The sequence below is a fragment of the Phyllobates terribilis genome, unplaced genomic scaffold (assembly GCF_046119375.1).
Source record: "Phyllobates terribilis strain yellow unplaced genomic scaffold, ASM4611937v1 Scaffold_1__5_contigs__length_1240528914, whole genome shotgun sequence".
Taxonomy (NCBI): Eukaryota; Metazoa; Chordata; class Amphibia; order Anura; family Dendrobatidae; genus Phyllobates; species Phyllobates terribilis.
The window spans coordinates 560,912,338-560,922,205 of NW_027362761.1; the positions used below are offsets into that span (position 1 = coordinate 560,912,338).

The window sequence follows — 9,868 nt, forward strand, 5'->3', positions numbered from 1 at the left end:
GAAAGACATAGCTGAACTTAGTGTTTGCCATATGGGGTTTTTTTTTGCCTTCCTCTGGATCAACATGTTAGGCTATGGGTTGAACTAGATGGACTTAGGTCTTCGTTCAACCTTAAAAACTATGTTACTATGTAAATTTAGGGAACAACCCTTTGAGGTGAACAATGTAGAGTTCCCACAAATAACATTTTTTCAAGTACTTATTTAAGTTACACAAAGTTGTCCGTCACGTCTCCATGGCTTTTTCTGCGGATCGGGACATGGATTTATCTTGACTATGACTACCCTACGTAGGTTTACAGGCATCCAATCTTTTTTTTTTTTTTAATGACGTGCATGTTAAAACTGAGTCACTAACGATATGAGAGAGAGTCAGACTAAACCCTCAATGCAGGTGCCACATGGACATGAACTGAGCGGCGGTAAGGCAGCACTGAGCGGCATAGTGACCATGTGCTTCACCTGTACCCACATGTTATGTGCTCGTATCCTTTGTGCCCAATTGGCTTAGTGCAATAAAATCAGGCAGTCTAACAATGAGCGCCCACATAACAGCCCACGTGTTATTTATCATAGGAAAAACTAGCAATCACTTAAGACTTTCTATTAATTTCACTGGAGGCGGCAGTCAGGTCAGTACGTGCAAGAATAGCCACCATCATCATCGCACTCAAATATCACTTACAACTTCAAAAGGGGTACTGTACCTTTAAAAAAGAAACAAATGTACTAACTATAAATACTAATTGGGGACTGGGACTGTTCAGGGTATAAAGGCGCTAAGCAATGCATGAGCGAGGGCGCAGCGGCTGCCTAGTACCTGGCCCTGCGGCCTCAGGTGACCATGACCCGTCTACGTGCTCTTTGTACTAAAGGAGTACTAGGGATGCCGCAATTGAACAGGAGGTTGGTAAAACTGCACTAAAAGGGATTGTCCATTTTTTGGGACCCAATTATTTTATTTTTCTAAGATGAATGTATTTGGGGCTAAAAATAATTTTTTGCAATTGGGTCGGCTTTCACAGGCTCTTCGTTTCCGTTTAACTTTGATGTAGTCAGTGGTTATAAAACAGCTAAAAAAAAAAGACATGAGTTAAGGATGCGTAAGACGTCCGTGCAAATCGGTCCGAGAACGGATAGAAGCGTGACAGCTTCGTCTACGTCTATGAGAGAGTCAAGACCAGTCTGTCCATTGCGATCCGTGCTTGGACGTCTGATGCAGTCGCGTGACCTGTAACATGACTAAATGACGTCATGGAAGGTCCTTTCACACCACTGCGAGCCGCCCAAGACACCGGAGAAGGAGACGGGGGGGCCATCGGAAGGGGAGTATAATTTTTTTTTGTTTTGCTTTTTATTCTTTTTTTAACTATTAACTTGGTCACACTAAAATCCGCATGCATTTTTCCTGCCAGGGAGATGCAGAAAAAAAATCAGCAGCATTTCCGCATCGTGGGAACTTAGCCTAAAAGTGGACACCTTTTTTTTAGGTTCATCTGGGTCCAGGTAGCAGTAGGAGTGCCACTGGTTTGGCTCCCTGCAACTACCAGTTGTTTATGGTGTGATACCACTTTAAATAAATGATACATAAGTATCCCAAGTGACTAAACTCAGTAAAACCAGCTATATTCAGTGCCGAAAATATACTACAGCCAATGCCGCGATGTTGGGGGGATACAAACAGCATACAGTGACCCCAAGGGCACAATACAACATAATAGCGGATGACCCCCATAAATTAAAACATCCAAAAGTAACAGCTACATCGCACTCGCAGCCTTCCAAGTTAATTACTGCACAATGAAAAGTTTTGCAACTTTCTAGAATACTTTCTTTTGGAATTCTTCACGGTTTTGAAGGTTAGTGTTTGCTGTCAGTGAATGGGAACATTCTCACCTACATCCAGATCAACAGTTTTGTGAGGCTTTTTCAGTGTTAAGACCTTCAAACCTTCAACACACAAGCAGGACAAGGTCGGGACGGGTTCACAGTCTTCAGTTTTACAGGATGAGAATTGTGGGAGCGGATTCAGAGAAGAGAACTGCGATTTTCATAAAACACCGACAACGATGCCCCGTCTTGCACAATAAACCCAATCTGACCATGATGTGCGACATTACAATCATAGTGTGTACAAGCCGAAAGAGGATTCTATTCATTGACCGCAAGTCAGAAGCTCCAGGGCTTTTCATTATACAATGTCACCATCAGGTTTGCCAATATCGGGTCAGTACACTACGTACCCGACTGGGGGCAGCAAGAGGGTGACATGGGCCGAGGGTCCACAGGTGATCCCTGAAAAAGCTACCCACTCATTAGTAAGACCTGGGCCCTAATATATTGGGGGGCCGATTAGTGGGTGCTGGGGTCGGAGCCCCTCGTCTTAGTATATGGAGTCACTATAATGAACACACAGCTGACACTTCTCCATGGCAAATCCTGGCTCAGTGTAACTGCAGAGCTGTCTGACAACCTGAGTGGACGTTGTGGTTGCGCTCATACTGGTTGTCACACAGTTTTCTGGGAAACAAAGAGAAATTCTGTAAGAAAATTGGAAGAAAAAGAAAAGAAGTTGAAGTGTTGTGGGTCACTGCTGCTCTAGCTGTGCCTGGCATCTGGGTGACCTATACATGCACAGTGCCAGAAGCATTGGGCATTGTGCCGACCGTGTGCTCTGTCCAGATGTGTGGTGTATAGGAGGGTAAAGGGGCGCCGTGGGGTCATGAAAGGGTGAAGTAATGCCAGGTGGCTGAGGCGTTGGGTGGGTGAGGCTCAGGTGGTATCACAGCTGCACCGGGGGCTCGGGTTGCAACAGAGTGAAGCAACGCCGGGGGGGCTCGGGTGGCAACAACAAAGCGGCGTCGGGGGGCTCGGGTGGCAACAACAAAGCGGCGTCGGAGGGCTCGGGTGGCAACAACAAAGCGGCGTGGGGGGGGCTCGGATCGCAACAAGGCTGCGTTGGGGGGCTCGGGTCGCAACAAAGCGGAGTCGGGGGGCTCGGGTCGCAACAAAGCGGCGTCGGGGGGCTCGGGTCGCAACAAAGCGGAGTGGGGGGGCTCGGGTCGCAACAAAGCGGCATCAGTGAAGTCAGAAAATGATGAAAGTTTGGTGGTAGAAGTTGAGCCTTCCAGGTCAGTGCCCTGGTGCTTGGTGCAGACAGGAGAGGACATGCTGCCCACCCAATACCAGGCACATCCACCCCCCGGGGTCACAGGTCACACAGCTGCCACTCAGCCTGGTAAACAAAGGGAGGACCGCAGCAGCAGCCCAGCCGGGCACAGCCACGTCCACATGGGGGCAGCGACCTGCCACACACACCGACCGCACCTCAGGGCCAGCCCGGGGAGCAGGGTGCCCGTAACGCCGGCCACAGGCGGGTACGTACCTGGACAGCGAGCAGTGAGCTCCCCCGGAAGCGCCGGCCGCCTGCTCCCTGACACTGGCCGACAACTCCAGCCTGACACAGGGAATGCAGGAGAGTGACGTCACGGTGCCGCCCCTACACGGTACCACGTGGCCCAGCAGCGCCGCGGGCACGCCGGGAATTGTAGTCCTAGCAGGAGAGGAGTGAGCGCAGGGCTCTGTACAGGGAGGAATGTCAGTAATGTGCCCAGGAATGAGGAGAGCAGCGCGGGGTGACGTCACTGCAGATACCCGGACACTGGAAGGTCTCACCACACACACACAATCCACAGGAAGCGCTCTCCATAGACAGGGCCTTGAAAAAGTCGTCATACCCGCTCAGCTTCAACACATTACACCCACAAACGTAATTATAATATAGTGGGATTTTATGTGATACCGACACAAATCTTCCCACCAACTCTGACCAGCTTCCGTGCCTCTGCTGAAGAGAAGCCTACCAACAGCATGATGCTGCCACCACCATGTGTGATGGTGGGGATGGTGTTTTCAGGGTGATATGCCGTGGTAGTTTTTCACCACACATAGCGTTTTGCATTTAACTTAAAAAGTTCTACTTTGGTCTCATCTGACCAGAGCACCTTTTTCTGTGTCCCCTACATGGCTTTTTGCAAACTGGACTTCTTATAGCTTTCTTTTAAAAATGGCTTTATTCTTGCTGCTCTACCATAACAGCCAGATTTGTGGAATATACAACTAATAGTTGCCCTGTGCACAGATTCTCCCACCTGAGCTGTGGATCTCTGCATCTCCTCCCGAGTGACCATGGACTTCTTGGCTGCTTCTCTAATTAGTGCTCTCCTTGCTTGGGATGTCAGTTTAGAGCAGAGATATCAAACTCAAACAGAGGGCTAAAATTAAAAACTTGGACAAAGTATGCAGTATAATGGGCGCCACAAAGTCCTCCATACGGAATAATGGGCCCCACATAGTCCTCCAGACAGAATAATGGGCCCTACATATTGTTCCATACAGTATAATGGCCCCACATAGTCCTCCATACAGAATAATGGCCCTACATAGTCCTCCATACAGAATAATGGGCCCCACATATTGTTCCATACAGTATAATGGCCCCACATAGTCCTCCATACAGTATAATGGCCCCACATAGTCCTCCATACAGTATAATGGGCCCCACGTAGTCCTCCATGCTGTATAACGGGTGCCACATAGTCCTCCATACACAATAATGGGCCCCACATAGTCCTCCATACAGAATAATGGCCCCACATAGGGGTGGTTGGTCTGGTGTTGTGTGCCAAATAAAACCACCTTGCAGGCCAGAGTTTGACATGTATGGTTTAGATGGACGGCCATGTCTTGGTAGGTTTGTAGTTGTGCCAAACTCCTTCCATTTTTGGATGATGGATTTATTAGTGCCCCATGAGATGTTCAGAGCTTGGGCATTTTTTTATAACCTAACCCTGCTTTACTCTTCTCCACAACTTTATCCCTCACCTGTCTGGTGTGTTCCTTGGTTTTGATGATGCTGTTTGATCCCTAATGTTCTTTCACAAACCTCCGAGGCCTTTACAGAACAGCTGTAGTTATACTGAGAAGAAATTACGCAGAGGTAAATTTACTAATTATGTGACTTCTGGAAACAATTGGTCACTTACGGTTTTATTTAGGTGTATCAGACTACAGGGAGCTGTAGTCTGATATGGAGTACTTCAGGAATTGGTTTTAGGCCTCATTCACATGTCTCTGTTTCCAGTACGTTTGGTATACATTTTTTTCACGGATACCACACGTACCCATTATAACTGATGCTATTATGCGCATGTCCGTTTTTTCCCGGCAGCATGGATGACAAGGGCCAATACAAGTCTGTGGGTCCATGATGCCATCAGTGTATAACCTGTGTGTTGTTCGTGATTAACATTGCAAAGTATAGGAGAAGCTTTGTCATTTATTTATTTCTCTATCCATATCGGAAATACACTGATTGTAAAAACGGAAGCACGGATGACACACTGATCCAAAATATTGATGACACCGGTACTTTTTTCACGTACGTGTTTTAAACAGACTGCTACCACTTTAACTAGCAACCAGGGCTGCAGCATTGAATAAACTAACCTCAATCCATGTAATTATTCCCTAGCTACCAGCTAAGTGATGACGTTACCCCTTAGTGTTCGCTGCATACAACACATTAACCCCTTCATAACTGGGCAAATTTCAGTTTCTGTTGTTGTTTTTCATTTTCATTTTTTCCTCCCCTTCTTCCAAGAGCCATAACATTTTTATTTTTTCATCCACATAGCCGTATGAGGGCTTGCTTTTTGCGGGACGAGTTGTACTTTTGAATTACACCATTCATTTTATCCAAGTGATGCACTGGAAAGCAGGGGAAAAAATTCCAAGTGCGCAGATACCAAACATGTATAGTTGTTTTTTTTTTAACTAAGTGGTGAAAAAAAAATTGGAAATTTGGCAACAAAAGCAAAAAAAAAATGTTTTCTTCGTTTACCGAGACCCATAACCCCGTAATGTTCTCATTTTTCAAGATCTGGGGCTGGGTGGGGGCTTATTTTTTGCGTCTGTGTGCAGTGTTTTACATGAAGAGCTCTGTGTGCAGTGTTATATATGGAGAGCTCTGTGTGTAGTATTATATATGGAGAATCCTGTGTGCAGTGTTATATACACTGTGTGCAGAATTATTAGGCAAGTTGTATTTTAGAGGATTATTTTTATTATTGATCAACAACTATGTTCTCAATCAACCCAAAAGACTCATAAATATCCAAGCTTAATATTTTTGGAAGTTGGAGTGGATTTTTTTTAGATTTGGCTATTTTAGGAGGATATCTGTTTGTGCAGGTAACTATTACTGTGCAGAATTATTAGGAAACTTAATAAAAAACAAATATAATCCCATCTCACTTGTTTATTTTCACCAGGTAAACCAATATCAGTGCACAAAATTTAGAAATAAACATTTCTGACATGCAAAAACAAAAACCAAAAAAATTAGTGATGAATATACCACCTTTCTTTATGATGACACTCAGCAGCCTTCCATCCATAGATTCTGTCAGTTGCTTGATCTGTTTTCGATCAACATTGCGTGCAGCAGCCACCACAGCCCCCCAGACACTGTCCCAAGAGGTGTACTGTTTTCCCTCCCTGTAGATCTCACATTTTATGATTGACCACAGGTTCTCTATGGGGTTCAGATCAGGTGAACAAGGGGGCCATGTCATTATTTTTTCTTCTTTTAGACCTTTACTGGCCAGCCACGCTGTGGAGTAGTTGGATGCATGTGATGGAGCATTGTCCTGCATGAAAATCATGTTTTTCTTGCACGATACCGACTTCTTCCTGTACCACTGCTTGAAGAAGTTGTCTTCCAGAAACTGGCAGTAGGTCTGGGGGTTGAGCTTCACTCTACCCTCAACTTGAAAAGGTCCCACAAGTTAATCTTTGATGATACCAGCCCATACCAGTACCCCACCTCCACCTTGCTGGCGTCTGAGTCGCAGTGGAGCTCTCTGTCTGCCCTTTACTGATCCAGCCTCTGGCCCATCAAGAGTCACTCTCATTTCATCAGTCCATAAAACCTTTGAAAAATCAGTCTTAAGATATTTCTTGGCCCATTCTTGACGTTTTAGCTTATGTTTCTTGTTCAAAGGTGGTCGTTTTTCAGCCTTCCTTACCTTGGCCATGTCCCTGAGTATCGCACACTTTGTGCTTTTTGATACTCCAGTAACGTTGCAGCTCTGAAATATGGCAAAACTGGTGGCGAATGGCATCTTGGCAGCTTCACGCTTGATTTTCCTCAATTCATGAGCAGTTATTTTGCACCTTTTTTGGCCAACTCGCTTCTTGCGACACTGTTGGCTATTTGCCATGAAACGCTTGATTGTTCGGTGAGCACGCTTCAAAAGTTTGGAAATTTCAAGACTGCTGCATCCCTCTGCAAGACAGCTCACAATTTTGGACTTTTCAGAGCCCGTCAAATCTCTCTTCTGACCCATTTTGCCAAAGGAAAGGGAGTTGCCTAATAATTAAGCACGCCTTATATAGGGTGTTGATGTCATTGGTCAGCACCCCTCCTCTTTACAGAGATGCACATCACCAGATTTACTTAATTGGTAGTTGGCTCTCAAGCCTATGCAGCTTGGAGTAGGACAACATGTATAATAAGTATCATGTAATCAAAATACTCATTTGCCTAATAATTCTGCACACAGTGTATAACACTGCACACAGAGCTCACCATATATAACGCTGCATACAGAGCTCACCATATATAACACTGCACACAGGATTCTCCATATATAATACTATAATACTACACACAGAGCTCTCCATATATAACACTGCACACAGAGCTCTCCATATATAATACTGCACACAGGATTCTCCATATATAATACTGCACACATAGCTCACCATATAAAAAACACTGCACACAGAGCTCACCATATATAACACTGCACACAGGATTCTCCATATATAATACTGCACACAGAGCTCACCATATATAACACTGCACACTGGACCCGGGTACCATAGAAACTGTGAAAAAAAGAATAAAATAAAAAATAAAGATTATATTTACCTTCTGGCGGCCCCCGCTCTCCTTGTCTTTACTTGCCGGCAGCTAGCGATGGACTGGAGGACCTGCGCTGACGTAATTTTCATGTGACGGGTCACGCGACGCTGACGTCGGCAGATCCTTCAGTGTACCGCTGCCGGCAGCCTGGATGGAGGGAAACAAGACACCAGGGGCCATCGGAGGGTAAGTATATATTTATTTTTTTATTTTTAACCATTCTTTTCGGTCACACTATATAAATCCATGCTGGTTGCATGGATTTATATAGTGTGACCAAGTTGACAAGCACTTTCCAAGTGATGCTAAAATCGCTTGACAACCCGCATGCAGAAATGCATGTGAAGAACGCTTCACATCCGCATGTCCCTGGCAGGAAAAACGCATGTACAATCCGCATGCGTTTTTTTCTGCCAGGGAGATGCAGAAACACTCAGGAAAAAATCCTGAGCATTTCTGCATCGTGGGCACATAGCCTAATACTTCACACATAATACAACACACAGAGCTCACCATATACAGTGGGTACGGAAAGTATTCAGATCCCTTTAAATTTTTCACTCTTTGTTTCATTGCAGCCATTTGGTAAATTCTAAAAAGTTCTTTTTTTTCTCATTAAAGTACACTCTGCACCCCATCTTGACTGAAAAAAACAGAAATGTAGAAATTTTTGCAAATTTATTAAAAAAGAAAAAAACTGAAATATCACATGGTCATAAGTATTCAGACCCTTTGCTCAGTATTGAGTAGAAGCACCCTTTTGAGCTAGTACAGCCATGAGTCTTCTTGGAAATGATGCAACAAGTTTTTCACACCGGGATTTGGGGATCCTCTGCCATTCTTCTTTGCAGATCCTCTCCAGTTCCATCAGGTTGGATGGTGAACGTTGTGGACAGCCATTTTCAGGTCTCTCCAGAGATGCTCAATTGGGTTTAGGTCAGGGCTCTGGCTGGGCCAGTCAAGAATGGTCACAGAGTTGTTCTGAAGCCACACCTTTGTTATTTTAGCTGTGTGCATAGGGTCATTGTCTTGTTGGAAGGTGAACCTTCGGCCAAGTCTGAGGTCCAGAGCACTCTGGAAGAGGTTTTCATCCAGGATATCTCTGTACTTGGCCGCATTCATGTTTACTTCAATTGAAAGCAGTCATCCTGTCCCTGCAGCTGAAAAACACCCCCATAGCATGATGCTGCCTCCACCATGTTTCACTGTTGGGATTGTATTGGGCAGGTGATGAGCAGTGCCCGGTTTTCTCCACACATACTACTTAGAATTATCACCAAAAAGTTCTATCTTCGTCTCATCAGACCAGAGAATCTTATTTCTCATAGTCTGGGAGTCCTTCATGTGTTTTTGAGCAAACTCTATGCGGGCTTTCATATGTCTTGCACTGAGGAGAGGCTTCCATCGGGCCACTCTGCAATAAAGGCCCGACAGGTGGAGGGCTTCAGTGATAGTTGACTTTGTGGAACTTTCTCCCATCTCATAGAATCATAGAATCATAGAATCATAGAATGGTAGAGTTGGAAGGGACCTCCTGGGTCATCTGGTCCAACCCCCTGCTCAAAGCAGGATTCACTAAATCATCTCAGACAGATGTCTGTCCAGCCTCTGTTTGAAGACGTCCATTGAAGGGGAACTCACCACCTCTTGTGGCAGCCTGTTCCACTCATTAATCACCCTAACTGTCAAAAAGTTTTTTCTAATATCTAATCTGTGTCTCCTCCCATTTAGTTTCATCCCATTCCTTCTAGTCTTTCCTTGTGCAAAAGAGAATAAAGATGATCCTTCTACAATGTGACAGCCCTTGACATATTTGTAGACAGCTATTAAGTCTCCTCTCAGTCTTCTTTTTTGCAAGCTAAACATTCCCAAATCCTG

The 9,868-nt window shown here is 45.0% G+C and overlaps 1 protein-coding gene across 1 annotated transcript in view; it reads right to left on the reverse strand.

Moving 5' to 3' along the window:
• CTIF (cap binding complex dependent translation initiation factor) overlaps positions 1-3,515 on the reverse strand; it is a 184,865-nt gene extending 181,350 nt beyond the window's left edge. Inside the window, exon 1 of the mRNA XM_073680485.1 lies at positions 3,386-3,515. The gene's annotated coding sequence lies outside the window, so the exon portion shown is untranslated. The remainder of the gene's footprint in view (positions 1-3,385) is intronic.
• Positions 3,516-9,868: the final 6,353 nt, after the last annotated feature.